This window comes from Vitis vinifera, chromosome 9 (genome assembly GCF_030704535.1).
Source record: "Vitis vinifera cultivar Pinot Noir 40024 chromosome 9, ASM3070453v1".
In the NCBI taxonomy this organism is placed as follows: domain Eukaryota; kingdom Viridiplantae; phylum Streptophyta; class Magnoliopsida; order Vitales; family Vitaceae; genus Vitis; species Vitis vinifera.
Window position 1 is genome coordinate 19,527,442 of NC_081813.1, and position 17,380 is coordinate 19,544,821.

Genomic DNA, 17,380 nt, shown 5'->3' on the forward strand with positions numbered 1-17,380 from the left:
TGATATTTACATTTTTTAGGTAAATAAAGAAGCCAAATTTATTTTATTATTAGAAAAAATATTATAATTATAGAAATGTGTGAATTTTTCTATAAAATGAAATTCTATGGCTTGACTTTTTGAGTGACTTATGCAAGTCTCCAATTTTGGCAATATTTTGTTTCTTTTTGAGTGATTTTGAGTGATTTTTTCTATAAATGTGTAATTTTTAAATCAAATCAAATGAAAAATATTTATACTATATTTCATTTTTTTGGAAATTTTGATAGAAAAATACATGGGAAAGAAAAAAAAATATATGAGAAAGAAAATAAAGAAAAAGAAATAGTAGAAAAAAAAAAGAAAAATAAAAAAATAGATTTAAAATTAATAAATTATTTTTTACGTACTTCTTCAAATATATTTTATTTCTTTTTTCTTTTTTCATATAAATATTAAATAATTTAAATTTATATAGGTTTCTAATTAAGTGGTGTTTGGTAAATTAACTTATTAGCTTAATTTAAATTATTAAGTAAATTAAGTATATTTGGTAAAATAATTTAATGATATAATTAAAATAAGAAACAATTTTAAGTAATAAATAAAAATGATTAACTTATTCATAAATCCATATTTTTATTTTACATTTTTATAATCATTCATTCTAATTATCTCCATGATTTTTTTTACTATGTCAAACCTTGATTGATATCCAACTTTCTTTATTTGATTATAATTTGTGAGAATAAATATATCAATTTAATGATATAGAATAAATTTTAAATTAATTTTATCAAACAATCTTAATTCTTAATTAAGTAATAAGTGTTAGATTTTTAAGTAATAAGTGTTAGATTTTATCAAATTTTTCCTAAATTTAATTTTTCTTACCAATAAGAGAGAGAGATTGATTTTATCAAATTTCCCTTAAGTTTAATTTTTTCTTACCAATAAAAAAAAAAAGAGAGAGAATTTGGACTAAATGAAAATTAAAAAAAAAAAAAAAAATTAGAGGGAGGGAGAGAGAAGTCCTAATTGTCTTCCCCCTATAAAATTTCAAAACAAATTGAATTAGAAGTCACATTTTTCTCGCTAAGTGGAGGAAACTTTGAAACTTGAAAAAGTAAAAAAAAAAATAATTAAACAAAATGGCCACATATGACGCGCCATCCACTCAATCCCTTTCACACTCACCATATATGTTCATGGGATTACCCACGTGGACTAGAATGTTGCCGACACTATCTATATTTATATATTATATATATATATCCATCCTATTTTTTTAATATTTAATATTAAATTATATAAAAAAAATTAATTTAAAAAGCCTGCTCGAAGAGTCAACACCTTATCACAGCTTTGCGAATAAGGACAAGACACGTTTCAAAGCCCAAGTCAAAAGCATACCTAATCTATTAAAACTATTCGAACCGACACTCCCCTAATAAACTCTACGGATTGAGAGATTGTTACGTTGCACCGCACCATATTATATTATTATTATTATTTAAAAAAAATCTTCCTAATTTTATTAAATAGTTATTAAATTTAACAAAAGAATGTGATTCGTCAAGTCCCATTCTCATTATTCAATAGTTTTTTTTTTAATAAAAAGAAATCTAATTATAAGATTATATTTAGTTTTCGAAAAAATACTAAAGTTAAAAAAAATGATATTTTCTCGTGTAATTGTTTTATAAAAAATATAAGAAAAAAATCAAATATAATTAAGAGTTTGTATGACAATTATTTTCGTTAAATCTAAAAATATTTATTTAAATTAATGTTAAAGGTACTCTATTAATTAGTTATGAATTTATGTATTTTAAAATTATTTAATTATTATATTAATAAGATAAACTAATTCAAATAAATTTGAATTAATAAATAAAAATAATTTATTTACTTCAATTTTTTTTTTAAAATTTTCTTTCCTTTATATTTCTCTCAATTTTTTAGGCTTAAAATTTAATTTTAAATCGGTGATGTAATTTGAGAGATACGGGATGGTAGAATCCTTTATTTATTTTTATAGAGAGAAAAAAAAAAGAATAAATTCATAAATAGGGTTTTGATTTATATATTTTTTAATTTTAATATAACTTGAAAAAAATAAAAAATGACGTAAATAAATTAGAGTGAGTAGGATGAAATGAACCTAAAATATATTTTCTCCAATATGCTATTTAGAGGAAAGTTTTTCAAAATATCATTTTCATTCTCATCCTCAAAAGAACTAAATGACATGGCATAGCAAAAAGACAAAATTTTAAATTATATCAATTAATTCAAAAAAAAAAAAATTGAATATAAGAATGTTGTGTTGGATTAGAAATAGAAAATAAAAAAAGAGAAATTTAGAGTAGGTTCCATGAATTGGAATGGAGCATTGGGGTAAATGGACCCTATGGATGATGACAAGACAATAGCCTTGTGATATGCCATTAAAAGTACCAAACAATTTCACTCCTTTTCTCCAAAGTTTTTAATAATTGTACCAACCTCCTTTAATGTTCTTTCCATGTAGTAACCTTATGATTTGTTCATGGGATGGGAGTTGGTGAGATGGATCAATTTCATTCAAAGAATCATTGTACCTTCACTTTTCAAAAACAATTATTTGAATTATGAATTACTTAAATTCAATTTTAGTCAATATATTAGAAATATGTTTGATATTGATTTAGTACCGTATAAATCTTGACATTTAGTATCACGATGCAAATAAATACAAAAATAATACGATGCAAATAAATTCAAAAATAATGAAAAATGATAACTTATAAGATACAAAATAATAAGATTCTAAATAAAAGGCAATTGGATCAATTGGCCATTCTATTTGAAAATTAATTAATATGCAATGAGGGTATATTAAGTATTTTATGGCATTTAATCAATCACATGATCCATCCCTAAGTATAATAAGAGTGGTGGAAGCTCTTATATTTAAACTCGTGACTTTTTTCTTTGATATCAATTATTAGATTGAATTTTAATCTCATATGAAAATCAATTGATGTCTAGTAAAGATAGATTAAGAGATTGTTTGTTTTTTTTAACTTTTTGTTAAAAATAACTTGTTTTTAATTGCAGATTATTTGTTTTTGTATTTTTTAAAATTTTTTTTACTTATTTTTTAAAATTTTTTACTGAATAAATTAGTCAAAATAATTAATTTTTTCTTAATACTAAAATTAATTTATTAATTTTTCTTTACTTCTTAATACTTAATAAAAATAAAATTTTGAAAAAAATAATCAACTTAAAGGGTTGTTTGTTTTTTTAACTTTCTGTTAAAAATAACTTGCTTTTCAATTACAAATTGTTTGTTTTTGCATTTTTTTATAAATTTATTGCTTATTTTAAAAAAGATTTAAAAATAATTTTTTGGTTTTTATTTACTTCTTAATACTAGATAAAAATAAAATTTAAAAAAATAATCAACTTAATACTTAATATTATTAAACATTATTTAATTTTAAGTTTTATTTAGAAGTAAGTGAAAAATATAAACATCACCTCAGCCTTTCATGGTATTTCAGATTTAGAAACCTAGATATTAAGGTTGTTCTAGAAGCCTTTGGTAACTTTTTTTTTTCTCTCTTCAAAATTAAACATTTATCTAGAAGTATTACTTGAAATTGTCAAAGCTTTCTTAGCATTTAAGAACAACGCTATCTTGTTACCCAAGTTTTGAACTGCTTTTTTGAAAAAACTACGAAGATATGTTGTGGAAAAGCCTTTTCAACATCCACAATTTGTTTCACACTAAAAACCACACTCACCTTTCTTTCTTCCTTTTTAAACATAAACAATTTAGAATGAAAAAAAAAATGTTTATTAATTTTATTTTCAATAAAAATATTTATATTCAAAATTTAATTTAAAGTATTTTCAAGTATATTTTTAAAAATAATATAAGAAATAATTTAAAATATAAAAAATATTTTAAGAATAATAAATAAATATTATTTTTATAATTTAATTTTCATTTTTGAAAATAATTTGGAATGATTAATAATTATTGTTTATTTAATTTTGACTATTAGAGCAAAAGTGTCACGTGATCATATTGAAAATATACCATTGATTAAAATAATTTATTATTATTTATTTTTCTGTTATACGAATAAGGATAAAAATGGAAAGAGGAACAGCGGAAGGAGGCGCAGAAAAAGCAAACAAAATAAGAAGGCACCGCATCGCCCACCACACCGTCACGTGTCGGTGCGTACATTCCTATTTCAACATCTCCATATATAAATAAATAAACGTCCCCTCTCTATCTCTGTCTCTCAGCTTTTCGCTCAGAAATTGCGCAGAAGTCTCTCTCTCTGTCTCCGCCTCTTCTCTCTCATTCTCTCATCCACTGATTCACTGATCACTACTTTGAATTTCTTTTCGCCTCTCCATAAATCCAAACGTTCTCTTTTTTCGCGTACAGCATTAGCCTTGTGGTTACAGTAGCAGTAGGGGGTGGAAGGCGGCGGCGGAGATACTCAGACGTTAGGTCTGGCAGGGCTTAGGGCAATAGCGCTGCGTGTAGGCCTGGGCCGTCGCCTCCGGAGAAAGAGGAAGGTGAAGGATCAGTTGATGGAATTGTGGCACAAGATGATCTTCCCTGTCCGACGAGCTTGGCTAGCCGTTTCCTCTCGCGTCAAGGCCCGCAAAAATGGTCAGTTTCTCTCTCCTCCTCATTTTTTTCTTTAACTGGATCGTTTTGAAAAATACAAAACCATATTTTCCCGGAAAATTAGCTTTCCTTTTCAATTTTAAATTCTCATCTCATGATTTTTTTTAAAGATATCGTTTCATGTTTGATTTAATTCAATAACTTCAGCGAAAGTTTGATTTGGAGGGAATGGCATTACTATCGAGGATAATTCTCGGTTTCTAGAAATTCTAAGAAATCCCTCTGAAAAATACTAGTCGAAATCAATTTAATTCGGAAACGATTAGATTCATTCCTTTTTAATGACTTGCGTTTGAATAAAGCAAACTCTTCGGAAGAATTTTTTTCTCTTTCTAATTTTTCCTCAATTATTTTTAATTTTTTAATTTTTGCTGGCGAGCTATGAACAGTGGCTCTTAAATGTCAAAGGAATATTCCAAATTCTGCTCTATCTCTGCCTTATTCACCATCCAAAGTGTTTGAGTTTTTTAAATTAAATCAAAGTTTAGAAAAAAATTGAAATGGTGGAGTCTGTTGCGATCAAAACAAATTCTGTTGAAGATGGGACAATTTTCAGAGACTTTATCGTTAAAATAATTATAAAATAATTATTAAATACGGTTGAGATTAACAGAAGATATGTAATAAATTCAAATTGGGATATGATGCATAGAAATATCTATAGTACAATTAATAATGACTATTGCCATGACTCATTATTGTTCTTCTCCTTCTGATAACAACATTTTTGTCTGTTCTATTTTTACTTTTATTGTCCACTTTGCTTGCCTCTCAAATTTTTCAAATTGTTTTAGTGGGGTTTTTATTTTTATATTTTTTTTGTCCAATTATTTTCAGAAAATAAACAAATAAAGATCTAAAAAAAAATGATGTGTAGATTACAAGAATCTAGAGATGATTGGGGGCGGGGCACATCCAATAGACTGATGCCATTAAGAACAAGAAGTGTGGTTGTTCGGTACCAATCAGAGACCACTTTGTTGATAATTTAATACCTTTTGGCCTAACACAAAATCGTATCTTAATCCTGTGGATTGAATTCAATTTTTAATTTTTAATTTTGTTTTTTTTGCAGAGACCATAAGAGTCCGTCTCAATTGCTTTTAGAGTGTATTCGATAATATTTTTATTCGTGTTTATCGTAATCAAGTGTTTTTTCGAAGTGTTTTTAAATTTTATCAAATTAAAAATATTTTTTAAAATTATTGTCATAATACTTTTTAAAGGAAGCGAAAACATTATTAAGGAAAGATTATTTATGGATAAAACGCCATCTTATAGAATTAGGAAAAAAAAAAAGAAAAAGAAATGTTGGATTGAAATGTGATTGGGTGAAAAATGGGCAGGTGGAGGGCTGTTGAAGCTTCATGACGACGTGCAGACGTGTGAGTATGATGATGTGCATAGGATGTGGAATATGATGCTGAGTAGGTCGGAGTCGGAGCACGGATCTCAACATACAAAACGGAAGCACCGCCCCTTCTGGAGGGTCTTTGTATGGTCCAACCACAATTCATCCTCCTCCTTTTCCGCCAAACACGCTTAGCATGTATCAGCAGCTGCTCTTCTCTTCCCGACGTCCTTCAACTCCATTGTTTTCACAATTCCAAGAGCTCCCCCCTGCTACTGCAAATTATGCTCAAATGAGTTGTGTAGTGCCCAAAAAAAAAAAAATTTGACAAAATGTCACTTGTAAATAAATAAAGCTCATCCACTGAGGTTGGTTTCTAGTTTCTAGTTTCTACTCATGTTGATGTCGATTTTTGCTTGAGAGTTGAGATGCCCACATTATCAATGAAAACCACTCCATTTCCCCTACCCATTTCTCCATTGGTTCCTATCAAATTTGAGGAAAGAAACCCTGAGGGGTAGTTCAGTTGGTCCGGCTTTTGGTTTGCTCCACAATGGTCATTAGTTCGAGTCCCCTCAGGCCATTGGAGGTTTACCTTAACTTTAGGGTCCTGTGGGATTAGTTGAGGTGCGCGTAAGCTGGCCCGGACATCTATGGTTATAAAAAAAAAAAAAAAAATTGAGGAAAGAAAATAAGAAGGGGCTTTAAAAACCAAAAAAATGACATGGAAGGGTAGTGTTGGAACTTGGGAAGGATTTCTGTGCTCCAGCCCAGCCCACCAAGGCGGACTGAAAGTGCAGAAACTTGATGATGGGAAAGAAAATCACTAAGACTGGCCCCAGGATCAGCAAGCAAATTAGCAATGCCACCCACCAAAAAACACCACCACCAAGTACCAACCTCTTCCTCCCCTCACCCAACCTAACCAAACATAAAGAATAATTAGTTCCAAAGAAACTATGCTTTCATATGCTCAATTCAAAAAAGATTAAAAAATAAATAAAATTGCAAAACAGGAACCATCTTTTCATGGTTTAAATCATATCATATCATCTTAAAATATTGTTATTTTATATACTATTAAGGTAAATAGTAATATCGAGTTTGACCAAGTTACTAATTTTGACCTAAATTGGTACCATAATTAATCGGACTATTAAGACTATTGTATTCAAGTGGTGTGGATTAGAGGGACGACCTTGGTGTTTATAGGTGGTGTAGAGTAGAGGGATGACCCTAGCACCCAAGGTTCAAACAATCCATAACTAAACGTTTTGACTTTAAATATTTTGTAATTTTTTGAACACATGGATGTGTTCAAGTTTGGTCAAGATTTATATGGTTTTGAAACTACTCATTTCTTGTTTGAAGGGTGAGAAAAGTTAGGAAAAACCCAGCATCTTATTTTCCTTCTATTCTTCTTCTCTTCCACTTCTGGCTCCTTTGTTGCTTTTCCCTTTCACTTTCCAGGAAACAATCAGAACCTAGAAAAAGGAAAAGAACAGACATAAAAGATAAAAGATTCGCCAAAAATCTAAATGGGTAATCATCAAGCAAGCATCCTAATTCTTATGAATGGAGCTATTCAACCATTAGGCAAGCATATTGACTGATAAGAAGATCACTATGTATTGGACCATGACAGAGAGGGAGAAGATGTGGAGCATGCCTCCACCCAAGAACATGATTACAATTTACAAGTAACTTTTGTTCGTAAGAAATGTGAAATCGAATCAGGACAATCCCCTCTAGATAATCGACCCTCATTCACAATGCTTCCTATCCTGCAAAGAATGTCTCTGGGTTGAGGGTATTTTTGGATGAGCATAAGCAACTGTTTTCAGATACCTTATTCGCCGCCTGTGAATAAGGTATCCCAAACTATTTACAAAGTAAAAGCTACTGCTGCTGAATTAGCATCATTATCATAATCTCAATCAAAGTTTTAACTACCAAAAACCATGTCATGCAGCTCCTACAATTCACCAAAAACAAAATTATAAGAAATTTTCTTCTTAATTCTCTCTAATGTCAAAGGGATTTGGACAATTACCATTAAACAAAACCTGATTTATGTTATTCCAAAAGCTCTGACTAATATTCCAACCAAGCAGTAGAGTCACCTTCAAAAAGCGAGGCAGTTGCAGAGATATATTTCATTTGATTTTGTACTTGAATTTAAACATCTTCTTCTAAGTCAACCACAAGAAACACAGTCCTCAAGAATACTCACTCTTTGTCCAATAAAAGATTTTTGTGTTGTATTCTCATCAATGAGAAACAAGGTAAAAATTTTATCTTTCGAAATCACTATGGTTATGTTTGGTTCCCAAGAAATACCAAGGAAAGGAAAAAAAAATGTTAAGGAAAATCATTTTCTCATATTTGCTTTTAATATGAACCATTAAATAGAAAGTTAAAATAAATAAAATAAGTTTTAAAGTAGTATAAAAAAATAATTTATGAACTTTTAAATTTATTTTTTATTTTCTTTATCTTTCATTTTACTTTTCCTCTCTACTTTCTCTCTCATATTTCCACAAATTTTCCCAGAACCAAACATAACCCATAAGTTTCCAAATCTAGTTCATTAATTTCAGTCTGAAGTGCATAACCCTATTACCTATATTAGCCCAAACAACTAATTTAAGTTAAAATTTATCATTAGCATCAGTCCAAAATATCCTGAGTCTTAGTAAGCATATTAACTGCTTTATACTTATTACAAAAGCAAGGTTTCAATACTAAGTATTGTTGTTGTTGAGGATTGCATTATTTTAGGGAGCGGAGCTAAATTTGGGATTGTCATTTGCAATTCAAATTTAATTTCTATTCTAGATTAGGTTGACAATTGTATAGTTTCCTATTTGAATCAGTCTGGTGTAAGTGACAAGCCACTTCCAAGTCAAACATTGAGCAGCCACCACACACATAAGTTACTGCCCCTGACAATCCTTCCCTTCATATTACATCTGACAAACTAAAAGACAAAACTACTTGTTGTGCTCTCAATCTGTAAAAATGTTTATCTGAGGCAAGGGAAAATTTGGTTATCTCACTGGAGCAATACAACCACCAGAAAAAGAAGATGAGACAACATTTCAAACATGGGAGGCAAAAAACTCAATGGTGATGGCTTGGCTTGTTAACTTAATGGATCTAGAAATTGGACAGACATATTTGTTCTCATCAACAACAAAAGAAATATGGGATCAATCAATCAGATTTAGGCAGTTCAACTCAAGTATATAAGATTAAGGCTCGAATTCATGACATGAAGTAGGGAGCTCAAAGTGGTACAGAATACTACGGTATTCTTAAGGGTCTTTGGTAGGGCTGCAACTTTGGATGAGTTGGTTCAGTTGATGGCTAACTCGAGCTTAACCTGAATTAAAAAATAATAAAGCAGAGCCCAAACCTAAGGTATTCAACCTAACCTCATTTCTCTAAGCTCGGGTTGAGTTTGGATCAGTTAGGTTGATTAAGTTACATAATTCAAAATTGATCTATAATATATTTTTAATAACTTTTTTCTACATATTTATATGAAAATTTAAATAGTAAATAAGACAAAATTTCAGGATAGCAACAAAATATTAAAAATAAATTTATCTATCTTTCTAAAATAGGAAATTATAAATGCATCCATCCTTTTAATGAAAATTTTTAGAACATAAATGCTTCTTGTTGAAATCCTTAAAATACCTTTCAACACAAAAATGCATTCATTTCCCTCTCCTTTTTCATTCTCTTCTAATCTCTCCATAACCCTAGTAAAATTTAGCAAGAGAGTTGTGTTTCTCACCAATGGATAAACAAATAATCATATCCAATGATGTTAAAAGTGCACATGTATGGTTTTTATACATTTTTTTTTGCATTTTTTATCATATTTTTTGGGTTAGAAGGAGGTCTCACGGTTATTGTTTAGAGTCCCAAGGTTAAACATTTTGTAGTTGTTCGATCCTATACCTCCGGACACTCTTAAGGGTGTCTGACCCTATATTTCCGAACACTCTTAACTGTGCTCGACTCTATATTTCCGGACACTCTTAAGGGTGTCTGACCCTATACCTCTGGACATAGCTAAGATGTTTGGCCTTCCAGGATCGGACACTACGGGTTCCAAATTTTCTCTCCATTTACATTACAACTTTTCATGTTTTCTCACTTCTAAATCATATCTACATTCTTCCTAATTGCTTTCCTACAATTTTTACAAGTTTTTTGTCAAAAATTATATATGAATAAACTCAAAAATATTTCCATGTTTTGTGTTATTTGTAGATAAGGTTTGTGGTTGGGAAGAAATAGATTGAGGGAAAAAAGAAGAAGATGGGTTTATGGATATTTTTAAATCATAGGATGACTGTATTAATAGGTTTTTAATTTTTTTGGTGGATGTGTAAATAGGATGGATGCAAAGCGAGTTTTGGTGGATGCATTTATAATTTTTCTTCTAAAATAATTAAAAAGTATATAATATAATATAATATAATATAATATTTTTTTCCTTAAAAATTTAAAAAGAAAATGAATATTATTACCTAGGATAATATACATTGCCATTAAGGCCTGGCTCCAGTGATAAAGGGATGGGGAGGGTTTGTGGGAGGTTCTAGGTTTAAGTCTCAATGGGGACGAAATTTTACCTATATATATATAAAAGGATAATATACATTATAAATATTACAAAAACATTTAATCAGGTTTAGGCCAGGCTCGGGTTGCCTGAACCTTGGCTTGACCCCAATCTAAATTGAACTCGAGTTGAAAAAACCTAACCAAAGCTTAACCCAAGTAGTGAAAATTATTGTGAAAACTTGCCCATAATATTGGGTTGGGTTGGGCTAACCTGCCCAAGTTGTACCCTTAGTAATTGGCAAAAGTTAGATCAGTATTATGAAACTTAACAGGGGAATGTAGGAGATGCTGCCCAGTTCAAGAGGTTGCTGGAAAAAGAATGTGTTCTTGAATTTTTAGCAAGATTAAACGCGGAACTTGATGAAGCAAGGGGGAGAGTCCTTGGAAGAGAACCTCTCCCATTTGTTCGAGAGGTTTTTGCATGCATTAGAAGAGAGGAAAGCAGGGGGAATTTATGATGAATAGCCAAAAAACTGGCCAAAATTCAGAGGACGTAGCCTTATTGACAGAAACACTTGAAACTGATCTTGTTGCTGGTCAGAAAAGCTCTATGAAAGAAGAAGAAAAGACCAAAGTCTAGTGTAATTATTGTAATAATCCCAGACATACCAAGGAAATATGCTGGAAAATTCATGGGAAGCCTGCTAAACTGAAAAACAACTGATTTCTAGAGAGAAACAATTGTGCTTGTTAGGCTGAAAACACACAATCAAGCAACCTTGGAGGAGCTGAGATGCCCTCCACAAAGGAACAATTAGAGCTTCTACACAAGTTTATTAACCAATCAAAAAAATATCCAATTGCTTCCTTGCCCAAAAAGGTAATTTCTTTATTGCTTCAAGTGTTTCTTCTGATGTAAAAGCTCCTTAGATCATGGATTTAAGAGCAACATATTATATGACTGGTTGTTCAAAATTATTTTCATCATATACTCCCATGTTTTGGTAGCCAAAAGGTAAGAATAGCTGATGGATCTTTGTCCTAAATCGCAGGAAAGGGATTTATTCCTATTTCTAAAGCGCTTGTGCTAAATTCAATTTTTACATGTGCCTATCCTTTCTAGTGATCTGTTTTCCTTCAGTAAGTTTACTAAATACAATAACTGTATAATATTCTTTCCTACTCATTGTGATTTCTAGGACCTGGCTTCAGGGATGAAGATTGGTAATGCTAAAAAAGTTGATGGACTGTACTACTTTACTGATAATGTTGTTCTAGAGAGACAAGTCCAAGTAGTAAATAAGTCTTCTCAAATTATTGAGAATGAAATAATGTTATGACATTATAGATTAGGGCACCTTAGTTTTTATTATTTGCAAAGACTCTTTCCTTATTTGTTTAAAGACAAAAGTCCATCTTTATTTCAACGTGAGGTTTGTGAATTTGCCAAGCACCATAGGTCTCATTTTCCTGTAAAGCCTTATAAAAAATTGATACCTTTTGTTCTTATTCATAGTGATGTGTGGGGACCTCACATGTTACTAACATTTCTGGAACAAAATGGTTTGTCACTTTTATTGATGATTATAGTCGTTTATGTCGGGTGTATTTACTAAAGGAAAAATCTGAGGTGGAAATTTTTTTAAAGACTTTGGTGCTATGGTTCAAAACCATTTTCAAGCAAAAATTAGGGTGCTTAAGATAGACAAATATTTTAGGAGAATATCTTTTACAAAATGGAATTATTCACCAATCAACATGTTTCGACACACTAGAGCAAAATGGAATTGCTGAAAGGAAAAATAGACATTTATTAGAAGTTGCATGTGCAATTGTGTTTACCATTAAGGTTCCAAAACATTTTTAGGGAGAAACAGTTCTTACAACCTCATACAAGGATCTTACAATTTCAAATTCCATTGGATGCTTTTTTGCAATTCTATCCACACTAAATTGTTCACATCATTACTTCTAAAGGTGTTTGGATGCATTGCATTTGTTCATGTGCACAACCATCTTAGAAGTAAATTAGATCCTTATGCAATTAAATGTGTGTTTTTAGGAGGCACTCCAACAAAAAAGGGTATAAATGTAATGATCTTGTTTGAAAAAAATGTTTGTCACTTTTGACATTACTTTTTTTGAAAAAACAAGCTTTCACACTTCCCTTTAGGGGGAAAATGTAAATAAAGACAACTAGTTGAGCTTTGTGTCTACTCCAAGCCAAAAAGTCAGAAAGAGATCACTCAGAATTGCTCAAAGCAAGGCTATGACTCAAACCTTGAAGCTAAGGAAATGAAAATTACAAAAAACCATGAGCCTCCTCATCTTAATTTTTCATCTTCTATGAAGGATATAAATGATCTCAAAGTGCCAATAGCTCTTAGGAACTAGGTCATGTACTCTTCACCCCATATCAAATTTTGTGACTTTTCATAGACTCACCATCTTTCAAAGCCTTTAATGAATCAAGCATAGATATTCCTAAAACCGTGTAGGAAGCTTTAGAAGTTTTGGAGTGGGGGGATGTAGTGCTTCAGGAGATGAAAGCTCTTGAAAAGCATGGTACTTGGCAAATCATGGAGCTACCTAGAGGAAATACCCCAATAGGATGTAAGTGGATTTTCGTTTAAGTGTAAAGCTAATGGAACTATTGAAAGGTACAAGGCGAAACTGGTGGCAAAAGGCTACATACAACCCTATGACATTGATTACCAAGAGACATTTGCACCGGTGGCTAAGATTAATACGGTTAGAGACCTACCCTCTCTTATAGCTAATCTTGATTGGTCTCTTCATCACCTAGATATCAAAAATGCATTTCTTAACAGAGAACTTGAGGAGGAAGTTTACATGCAACTGCCCCCAAGTTTTGAGAACTCTTATGGAAAAGGGAATGTGTGTAAATTAAAAAGATCTCTCTATAACCTAAAACAATGACCAAGAGCATGGTTTGACAGTTTTTCGAAGTCTATTAAGGTCTTTAGCTTCTCTCAAAGTTAGGCAAATCACACCCTATTTCTCATGCATTCTATGGATGGCAAGATTACTATTCTTATTGTGTGCGTAGATGATATTATCCTCATCAAGAATGATGAAGCTGAGATTGGACAACTTAAAACATTGCTATCAAAGGAATTTGAGATAAAGGGCATGGGTCCTTTACGGTATTTTCTTGAAATAGAGATAGCTTGATCAAGTAGAGGAATTTTAGTTTCACAAAGAAAATATACACTTGACTTGTTACAAAAGATAAGAATGCTTGGCTGCAAACTAGGAGATATTCCAATGGAGCCAAATCACAAACTTAGATTGCTCAGGAACAGCAAAGTAGATAGGGAACGTTATCAACTACTAGTAGGTATACTTATCTACCTATCACACAGAAGGCCTGATACAGCATTTGCAGTGAGTGTATTGTGTCAATTTATACACCCACCCCATGAAGTACACATGGAAGCTATATGCAAAATACTGAAGCATTTAAAAAGAACACTTGGGAAATCTCTACTTTTAAAAAAGAGTGAACATTTAAAAGTTGAGGCATACACTGACTCTGATTAGGCAAGAGCTATTAATGATAGAAGGTCAGCCTCAGGTTTTTGTACCATGGTAAACAGAAATCTAGTCACATGGAGAAGTAAGAAGCAATCGATTGTGACAAGAAGTAGTGCAGGAGTAGAATATAGGGTTGTTGCTCAAGGAATACGTGAGCTGCTTCTATGAAGCTTTACTGTGACAATAAAGCTGCCACAAACATAGCCAACAATCCAATGCAACATGATCGAATCAAATATGTGGAGATTGGTCAACATTTCATCAAAGAAAAATTAGAGTGGTCTTATTTGTATGCCATTTATTCCATCGAATGAACAACTAGCTGATTTACTTACTAAAGGGTTGCTGAAACCTACATTTGATTACTTGACTAGCAAGCTAGGCATGATTAATATCTATGAGCTAGCTTGAGAGGAAGAATTGCATTATTTTAGGAGATTTGATTCAATCAATTTTGTTATTTAGGGAGCTAAATTTGGGATTGTGATTTGCAATTCAAATTTAATTCCTACTCGAGATTAGGTTGACAGTAGTGTAGTTTTCTATTTGAATATGTTGAGTATAGGCTATAAATATCAAATTGTACTCTTCCAATAATATAGAAAACATACAGATTCAATCCATATCTATTTACAGTTGTCAATGAAGTTTTTTAGACTTTTGCATCCTTTCTAATACTTCCTTATTCTCTTTAGAAATAATGCATAATAAGGCTGATAACTCATCCAATTGCCATTTCAAAAAAGAAAAAAAAAATTGCCTAATTTCATTTAATCCTTTCTCCAATAAATACCCAACAAAAAGACAAACTTCACTTTCAACGAGTGCATATTTTCTTCAATTGTCTTTTTAGTCACTATCCTGAATCATGTTTTACGTTGGTCCAAATGCCTTTTTAAACTGCAGAAGTAAAAAAAAAGTTACAATTTCTTAGAATTCAACTCTCATGATTTTAACCCTAAACACTTTAGGTCCTCAGCCTTCCTCATTACCAAGAAACCCACCATTTTCTACTAACAAGCTTCATTCCAGGCCACAAGAATAAGAGGTTAATTAGTAAAAATATATTCTATATTATTAATTTTCCCCAAAGAAAATTCAGGTTTGTTCTATCATGAGATTTATTATTCCTTTTGAACACTAGATTTCTAAGATGGACTAGATACCAAACAATAACTTGCAAGGGTATCCTTAACAGTGCTATAAGGTTCATTTGATAACCTAGCTAAAATAAAGTAACCTAGCTAAAATAAATTAATTGTAGACAGACCTATTGTGGATTACGATTTTCCCTTATAGACAAAGTGAGCTTGGTTAAGGAGAAATGCCTTTAAAATGCAAAAAATTCATAGAAATAAAATGGATCGCCTAACCTTCAAAATAAGCTTAAAATTTGGTAGAACCCTGAAAAATGTCACTCCACGCCACTCCTGGATAACTGCAGGAGAAGATTAGCAATACAACTTCATCATATCAGCACATCAAAGGAGCTCTTGTATAATGTTAAACATCTACTGTTGAGTACCTGTTTCGACAAAATTTGGGCAAAAATTAGAGAGATGGTGCAGTCATGAGAAGGTAAATAAACATAAACGAAGTTGAAAATAAGAATAATATTGTTATAGGAGATTGAAAAGAGTAGATATAAGAGAGGTTGAAGAAGCAAATCAAAATAACTGATTTCCAGAACTTTTGAAGAACCAAGGATGTTGTGCAAAAATAAGTATGGAGAATTCATATAAATAATGGATTCAACCACAAACGCTGACCAGAGAATAAAGTTATTTTCTCATTCTGTCCAAGAGTTGTAAGCTTGCAATGATCTTGAAGAGGCACTGAGGATACATAGAACCATTTGCATAGTACTTTTTGGTTGATCTGTCTCAATGCATTTTCTAACATCACAGAGGAAGCATCCATAAACCAAACTGTCTTCCGTCATCTTTCTTCAACTTCTAAAAAGGCCAAAGGGACTAGGATACATGAATTGATCCATCCAGTCAAAGAGCAAAGAGATGTGAAACTCTAGAAGAAATGGCCTCAAGATGCATAATCAATGTGTTTAATTTTCTTCATGACCATTTAGCTTACCTTAAAGGTTATGTTTTGTTCCTGGAAAGTCTGATGGAAAGAAAATAGAGAAGGAAAATGGGAGGAAAGAAGAAGGTAGGGGAAAATTACAAAAATTTCTTGTTTGGTTGTCTATGGAGAAGTCAGCAAAAAGAAAATTAAATTATTGAGAAATGCACCTTCCTTAAACTTTTCTCACCTTTTTCAGGGAAAATGGGGAGGAAATCTTTTTGCTTCCACCCCCTAAATTTTTCTTATTTTCAATAGTATTTTTTTTTTTTGCCTACCTTTTTACTTGGTACCCAAACATAAAAAAATCATTTTACTTTAGCATTTTTTCCCCATTCCTTGGTACTTTTCAGGAATCAAACATAGTATATAAAACAAACATAATTTTGTTTAGGCATTCATTGTAAAGTACAATGCCGATGATTTTTTGGAAATTGAAAAATAGAACACAGGATTAATGAGACAAAAGCCTTGCTCAAGCTATGGTATTAAATCAATTGATTACCAAGAAACAATTAAATCAGCATAAAAGATTAACTCTACCCTGATCTCACTCTCTCAGGCTACAAAAGTAGGCCAGTCTTTTCATCGATTGCCTTTCCATGTGGAGGTCATCAGAAAGAGGTTTATATAGATGTTCTTTCTAGCTTCACATCTTCAATAAAGGAGAAGTCAGATAAGTGAAAATGTGCATTTGTGGAGTTCTATGGGTTATATTTTTGTCTCTTTTTTGTATTCCTTTTATATTAAATACAAATCATAATCCTACACCACAAACTGCATATCAATAAAATAAAAATAATTGCATGAGATACAAATGATACTAAGGGGAAAAACCATGAGTGGACCTTCTGGTCCAAAAAATTTCACTAGAACTTATGTGCAAGGTGATAATACCAAACAAGATTACCTTGCATCCAGTCTGGAAAAGAGTCCTGAACTTCTCAAATCTTCAATCTCTACATAACCCTCATGTTATCAAAAGCACTCTGGCATCCATTGAACCTAACTGCTCATCAAGGGCCTCCTCCCAAACCAGATATGGAAAAGAGACAAGAATTTATGATTCAAAAATAAATGAGGAATATGCATAAAAACAATGAATTTTTACCACAACAAATTCACCC

The 17,380-nt window shown here is 31.3% G+C and overlaps 2 long non-coding RNA genes across 2 annotated transcripts; one reads left to right on the forward strand and one right to left on the reverse strand.

Moving 5' to 3' along the window:
• The first annotated feature begins 4,156 nt into the window (after positions 1-4,156).
• On the forward strand, positions 4,157-6,411 carry LOC100255236 (uncharacterized). The gene is made up of 2 exons (XR_786647.3): positions 4,157-4,663; positions 6,028-6,411. It is a non-coding gene; the product is annotated as an uncharacterized LOC100255236 (long non-coding RNA).
• Positions 6,412-7,081: 670 nt separating this feature from the next.
• LOC132254327 (uncharacterized) lies at positions 7,082-16,309 on the reverse strand. Its single transcript, XR_009466614.1, has 3 exons — positions 15,944-16,309; positions 15,548-15,699; positions 7,082-7,516 (listed from the first exon to the last, which is right to left on the reverse strand). It is a non-coding gene; the product is annotated as an uncharacterized LOC132254327 (long non-coding RNA).
• Positions 16,310-17,380: the final 1,071 nt, after the last annotated feature.